This window comes from Bos taurus, chromosome 3 (genome assembly GCF_002263795.3).
Source record: "Bos taurus isolate L1 Dominette 01449 registration number 42190680 breed Hereford chromosome 3, ARS-UCD2.0, whole genome shotgun sequence".
NCBI classification, from domain to species: domain Eukaryota; kingdom Metazoa; phylum Chordata; class Mammalia; order Artiodactyla; family Bovidae; genus Bos; species Bos taurus.
The window spans coordinates 98189928-98197738 of NC_037330.1; positions in this window are offsets into that span (position 1 = coordinate 98189928).

Sequence of the window (7811 nt, forward strand, 5' to 3'; positions counted from 1 at the left end):
TTGAAGCTGAGACTCCAATAATTTGGGCACCTGACACGAAGAGCTGACTCATTTGAAAAGACCTTGATGCTGGAAGGGATTGGGGGCAGGAGGAGAAGGGGACGACAGAGGATGAGATGGCTGGATGGCATCACCCACTCGATGGACATGAGTTTGGGTACACTCCGGGAATTGGTGATAGACAGGGAGGCCTGGCGTGCTGGGGTCCATGGGGTCACAAAGAGTCGGACACGACTGAGCGACTGAACTGAACTGAATAGTGTAGGCAGAAAAATTTATTTTTAGATTCTGAAATACTGTGATTCTAGGAGAGTGGAAGATCTCCCAAATCTTCCCAAAGATCTGGGATCTTCCCAAATCAGAGATCGAACCCATGTCTCCCACATTGCAGGTGGATTCTTTACCAGCTGAGCCATGAGGGAAGCCCAAGAATACTGGAGTGGGTAGCCTACCCCTTCTCCAGTGGATCTTCCCGACCCAGGAATCGAACCAGGGTCTCCTGCATTGCAGGTGGATTCTGTATGAATTGAGCTATCAGGGAAGGGAAGGAAAGGCCTGGAAGTCTTCAGAGTAACAGAAGCGGTTTCGACTTGTGTCAGGAAACTGAAGCTTGACCTGAATCTCAGGTTTCCTAAGAAGCCCAGGGGGCTGGCAGAGATTCCTGGCCCAACACATCTCAGAGCCAGGAGCACCCCCTGCAGCCAGAAGCAGTGAAGTCCCAGCTTGGAAGAAATTAACAGCAGAAAGAGAATTTTCTCTGTTCAGCAAGGCTGGGCCTGCAACAGAAATAACCCCAATATACTGTCTGGCACTATGGAGAAGTTTTGGCAAATGCCTTTATCAACCAATCAGTTGGATTTACTAAGTACCTTTTATGTGCCAGCCACCATGGGGACAGGAGGGTCTTTTATTCCTTTTTTTTTTCTTTCTTTTTTTTAACAATGGCTCATTTGAAAAACACTTTTTTTTTTTTTTTTGCCATGCCATGCATCATGTGGGATCTTAATTCCCCAACCAGGATCAAATCTGCACCGCCTGCAGAGGAAGTGTGGCGTCTTAACCATGAGACTACCAGGGAAGTCCCAGGTCTTTCACTCTTGAAGGCCTCACACAGGCTAGTGCCTCAAGAGAAAGCCCCAGACCATAGACTGGTCTTCACATCTTTTACACACCAACCCCATGTTCCTTTCCAATCTCACATCTGGCGCTCTCCATTGTAAACCCCGCTGGTTCCCCCATATTGCACATCGCACCAGCATACCTGTCTGCACTCCCCATTCCTCCAGCTGGAATATCCTCACCCTCTTCTGATGCTCACTTCCTCAAACTCAGGACTGGCTCAGATGTCTCCTCCTCCTCCTCTGTGAATCCAGCTCTAATGCCCCACATGCTCAGGACACCCTTCTTTGAGTTCACATCATGTTCATTTAAGTGTCATTCTCCCCAGTAGATCTCAGTTTTCCTCTTATCTGTAACCCCAGTTCCTAGCACAGGGCCTGGAACAATATTTTATTTAGGATATGTGCAGTCATGGGGGAGTAGAAAGTGTTCAAAGCATGTCTGAATAAAGTGGAAGAATCTGCAGATTTGATGAAAGCAGAGTGACATCTAACTGGATAGCAAGAGTGAGGTGAGTGAGACAAGAGAGATGGTACGGGCCTTTCGATTCCAGAGAGATATCCAGGCTTTGATGGCTGGTTCCACCCTTTACTAACCGGATGAACATAAACAGATGACATTATTAACCGCATTGTCTCCTCTGTAAAATGGGGGTGGTTGTGAGGATTAAATGAGTTAATACAGATATACGACCTAGAACAGTATCTGGCACTTCATAAGAACTCAGAAAATACTACCTTTGGTAGTAATAATAGTAACAGGAGAACGAGCAGTGCTGGGAGTTGTAGCATCATTGTCTGGGGTATGAGGAAAACAGAGGGTCTTTCTGTGTGTGTGTCCTCAGTCGGTCAGTTGTGTCTGACTCTTTGCAACCCTGTGGATTGTAGCCCACTAGACTTCTCTGTCCATGGGATCCTCCAGGCAAGAATCCTGGAGTAAGTTGACATTTCCTCCTCCAGGGGAACTTCCCAAGCCAGGGATCGAACCTGAGTCCCCTGCATTGCCAGGGGGATTTATCACTGAGCCGCCTGGGAAACTGAAGGTCTTGCTGGCCAGGGTGGAATAGGGTGGACTTTAGTGGAGAATGGAGCTTCCTCACCCCTTCCAAAGTGCCCTGAGCGGACAAACCTCAAGCGCCTTCCTGAGTCACAGAGTAGGGGTAGAGCTCGCACTTGCTGACAAGTGCTCAAGCTGTCATGTGACATGATCTGTTTGGGATGTAATTCCTTATCAATTCCAGTCCGGAGCCCCTGAGCCTCTCTCTCTCTCTTTCTCTTTTTCTCTCTGTCTCCCTCAATTAGTCCTTCAGTCACGTTCGATTCTTTGTGACCCCATGGACTGTAGTCTGCCAGGCTCCTCTGTGCATGGAGTTCTCCAGGCAAGAATACTCGCGTGGGTAGCCATTCCCTTCTACAGGCGATTTTCCCAATCCAGGGATCGAACCCAGGTGTTCTGCCTAGCAGGCAGATTCTTTACCATCTGCGCCACCAGGGGAGCCTTTCTTTCCATTATCTCTCCTTTTCCTTACATTTTTCTTTCACTTGGTCCTCTACCTCTCTCTTCTATCTGAGAAAGACAACTAACAGCATAGTGAACTTCAAAGAACCCCAGATGTGAAAACAAAAGGCCTGTGTTCCAGTCCTAACCTTGCCTGCAATTGCTGATGGCTCCTGGGCAAGTCCCTTCTCTTCCCTGAACCTAAAGTCCGCTTCTCAACAGTGAATCACTGAGCTGTGTGTCTCCCTAAACTCCTTTCATTCTGAACGTCTGTACATCTCTGCCGCAGTATTCTCTGTAGGAAACTTCTCTGCACCCACAAGAATCACACAGAGAACTTGGTTTCATTCATCATTCAGCCAGTGTTTATTGAGCATAGATAATATGCCAGGCTTTATATCAGGTACTGGGGATCATGGGGTGACCAAACCAAAGTCCCTGCACTTATGGAGTTCACATTTGAGAGAGTTTAGAAGAAGATCAGATGATGAACTCATTACCTTGCAATTAATCATGAACCACTTAAGAGGGGAGAAAATTGATGTGTGCTAAATGCCTCTTGTAGGCCAGGCCATGTGCCAGACACCTCAGTCTAGGTTACTGCAATTGATCCTCCCAATAACTTTATGAAGTAATTATGAATGTGTTAGTCACTCAGTCATGTCCAACTCTTTGCAATCCTACGGACTGTAGTCCGCCAGGATCCTCTGTCCATGGGATTCTCCAGGCAAGAATACTGAAGTGGGTTGCTGTTCCCTTCTCCAGGGGATCTTCCTGACCCAGGGATGGAACCCAGGTTGCTTGCATTGAGGCAAATTCTTTACCATATGAGCCACCAGAGAAGTCGTTATGGTCCTTCCTATTTTAAAGGAAAGGGACACAAGGCCAAGACCGCTCAGTCCCTTGGTCAACGTCACCCTGCTAGATTTGGTGGAGATGTGTCCGGTACACACCAGGGCCTCTCCACAGGAGAGGCTCCTGAACCCTGAGGCCAGAGCACACCTATCAGGAGAGAGGACCCCAGACCCCCTTCCTACGGAGGCACTCAGGGCAACCCCTGCAGGCTGGCTGAGGTTTCCCGGGGCATTATCCTTCAGACGGCTATAGCTCACTCCCTCCATCCCACCATCTCGGCGGGCAGAGCTGTGAGATTTGTAGCTGAATTCTGCCCTCCTGGCCCATAACCCCATAAAACAGCAAGCAGCCTCTAAGATAGGGGGGGATAAGGGGGGCAAGGCTAAAAAATAAACACTGATGAAGATTAAAAATGACTGGTGGGTCTCGGGGATTTACGTCTCATAAAGTGAGATGGTCGAGGAGGCCAGACAGGGAGCAGACAGCCCTGACGCCTCTGCCTGGTGGATAATTTATCCCAGAAAGTGGAAGCCTCTATTTTTGACTCACACAGGCCAGGGTGGTTCTAGCCATCTGCCCCACCCCACCCCCGCCCCCCGCCCCACCAACACACACACACACACACACACACACACACACACAAACCCACTGATGAGGAGAGCCCGGCTGAGTCAGAAGTTTTGTTTTCCCAGACCAAACCCACACGTTTGATACTTTTTCAACCCTTTTCACTTCTCTGATCTCGTCAGAGTATTGTCTTACACCCTCAGTGAGGCTGGCAGGATGGGGACCCTCACCCACACTAGTCAGATGAAAAAACCCAAGCTGGCAGAGGCTGATTCATCCAGGATCTCCCAGGGAGTCAGGACTGTGAGCCAAGCCATCATTGGTTGATGTGACAACCCCCATTAGGTACACAGTTTCCATCCTTCTCTTTCTCCTTCCTCCAATCCTCACCCATTCGCAAATGAACTGTGTTCAGTCAGTGGAAATGGCTAACCCTCTACTGAGTAACAGTATTTATTAAGAAGTATTGTAAACACAGAGATGAGTAAGATTAAAACAGATGTTAATGACAAATTATCACTTTTTAAATATGTGGTGTTGGTGATGATGTTAATGGAAGTCCTCTCTGATATAATAGAGGAACTGAAAGAGCAGGAAAAAAATTTAAAGAGGAGTTGGGAAGAGGGAATCAATGTTGGGGTCAAGCGCAGGAGAGCCTTCCAGAGCAATTCCCTGGACGTCAGAAAGGATTTTTGTCCTGGATGATTTCCCATCAAATGAGGTCACGGGTTGGAATATGTTTTAAGACGAATAAGTAGCTGACAGTCACAGAGGATTCTGATGCTGACGTTGGAGCTCCCAATCACTCTGTCCACAAGATGCACAGTCAAACGTCACTTCTGTCACCCCTAACTGCTGCAGAGGTAAAGCCGCAGTCTTCATAGCGGAGTAGGAAGAACTCAGGTCTTAGGTTTTATTTGTTTGTTTGTCTGTACCACACAGCTTGTGGGATCTTAGTTTCCAGACCAGAGATTGAACATGGGCCACCATAGTGAAAGCCCAGAATCCTAACCTCTGCACCACCAGGGAACACTTAAGGAAAGAATTTGGATTTTTTTTTAAATTATTTATTGATTCATTTATTGACTATGCTGAGTCTTCACTGCTGTTCACAGGCTTTCTCCAGTTGCAGCAAGTGGGGACTACTCTGTAGTTGAAGCGTGCAGGCTTCTCATTGCAGTGGCTTCTCTTGTGGAACACAGCCTCTACGCGCTCGGGCTTCCGTAGTTGTGGCATGAAGGTTTAGTTGCCCCATGGCATGTGAAATCTTTATGGACCAAGGATCAGACCTGTGTTGGCAGGTGAATGCTGAACCATGGACCACCAGGGAAGTCCTAGAACTCAGGTTTTAGAATCCCAGTTTTCAATTCCAACCAGTTGTGTGCTTGAGAGTTCGTTTCTTGGCCTCTCTGAACCTGTTTTATCATCCATTAACTGGAGATAGCAACACTATCTCAAAGTTTTGCCTTGGAAAAAAATGGAAAGAGGATCTTCAAACTTAACTACATTAGTTGAGACTTCATGGGAGGCCCCCAGATAATGGATAACACATCCCCAAGTGAAGTGCAAGACCACCAAGCAAGAGTTGCAAAAGGTGGTGTTGAAAACTGTCTTTGTGGTCCCTTGTTGACCACCCAGCTCTGGCACATAAAAGAGGAGGGAGGGGCTAAGAGCAGGGCAGGCATTAGATAGGGGAATTCTGGAATGAGCTGTGAGTACATCGTGTATCTTCCTGTACTCCCTCCTGGAGCTCAAGCTTGACAAGAGTGGATTTTAATGGGATACTTGGAGAGCTTGATATTTTCCTTTCTTTGGGGGACACAGTGGACTGGAGTCTGACCCCCACAGCTAAATCTAAAGGGCAGAGGCTGACTGGCCAGGTCTTCTAACAACAGAGTAAAGACAGGTGACTGTACAAAGGGCAACCTGCATTCTCAGAATTTACCAGGCCGAAAACACCAAAGTGTTTCCTCTGAACAAGGTCTGGACCAAATGAGAGGGAGATGGCATAGATCAGCTGGACCCTGTCAGAGGATCATGTAGAGGAAGGAAAGATCTCATCAGAAAGAGGTTGGTGGTACAGCAGCTACCTAGAGCCTGTGAAGGAGTCTGAAGTAGCCAGCTGGAATAGAAATTCATTTACCCATACCAAAGAGGAAACTGTATGGGGAGGGGGTGGATTTTCTCCAGAGAACCGGCAAAAACACCCCATGAGAGAACAAGCAAGGTTAAACGTCTGCCAAGCCCAGAGAACATTGACCCTTGATCTTCAAGTTTACTAACTAGCCAGGTAAGTACTCTATTGTCCCCCTTTCCTTCTCTTTCCCTCTATCCCCGACAATGGAGAGATTAAAAAAATCCACGATGGTTAGCAAGATGAAGAAGGAGAAGTAATGCTTTAGGCAGAAAGAGAAAGAAGAAACGACTCTTGTTCTCACTGCAGGAGACTTACCAGCAGTAGCTCCAGGTCCGAGTGGAAAAGTGAAGTTTGAGGTTTATTACTGCTCATATTGCTAAATAGTAGTAATAGTAGCTCATTATTGAGCAGAAATAATATTTTGTGAGTTAAACAGGAAACTCTGTATTGTCAAAGAAAAAACAGAACGGTCATGTTTTCATCCAATGGGGTGGAACAGATCTTACCTGCAGAATGACTAGTAAAAGTTGTTTCTTGATTATTCCATGAGTGAGATTCCATGAGTCTCACTTGTTCAGTGTGACGGTTACATGACATGGCATTTGTCATCCCTTACACGTAGCTCGACTTGAGTACACCTGAGTTTGCTTCTGACATTTCTCCTGGCCTGGGTGATCAGCAGTGGGCAAGGCCTATCACCTAAGGTATCACTGAGTGGCCACTGTGTATCTGACCTATACTCCATTCCAGGGTAGAGACAGGAGGAAAAGATCCAGTCTTATCTCCTGGTGAACACAGTTCACAGGACTGGGGAGCCTTACAGTGTCCAGATAGAGAGACAATGACCTGGAGGGTCGACCTGCTGCTGCTGCTGCTAAGTCGCTTCAGTCATGTCCAACTCTGTGCAACCCCATAGACGGCAGCCCATTAGGCTCCTCTGTCCCTGGAGGGGAGCTAGAGCTTCTTAAATCTGTTGTAGAACTAGATATGGAACCTGGCCCTCTTGTGGCCGTCTTCTACACATGTCCATGGCTCCATACACCTTCCTCTTAGAATATCTAAGACAAAGTGGAATCAAGTGCCTGGTTGGCTAATCTGATCTATCATTTATTGAGCTCCTACTATGTGTCAGGCTCCTTATGTATGCTAGTTCTGCCAAAATAGAAATATCACTAGCATTTGCACAGATGAGAAAAACTGAGACCCATAAGGTTAAATGACTTGCCTAGAGTTATATGGCCATTCAAAGGTAGAGCTGGGATTTAAACAGGTCCATCTGGCTCCAAAGCTAGAGGTCCTGTCACCCAACCACGCTGCCTCTCCCAAGGACTGCTGAAGTCAGGAAAGAGAAATTTCAGCCAGGCTGCTGTCAAGTCTGCATCATCAGAGCCCCATATGGAGCCACCAGCTGTCCCACAGTGCCATCTTTGAGGGAAGGAACCAGTCCAGACTCACCCACACACGCACCAGCCATCCCAAAGCCAAGACAACTGGAGTAGACCAGCACTTTCCCAATTCCTTTCAAGGAATAAAAAGTGATGCAAATTTTTTAAATTCATAAAACTATGTGAATAACTTTTTAATTAATTGGTAAATTATATGGCCAGGGGCCTTAGTCTGTTCTCTGAAGTAGGCA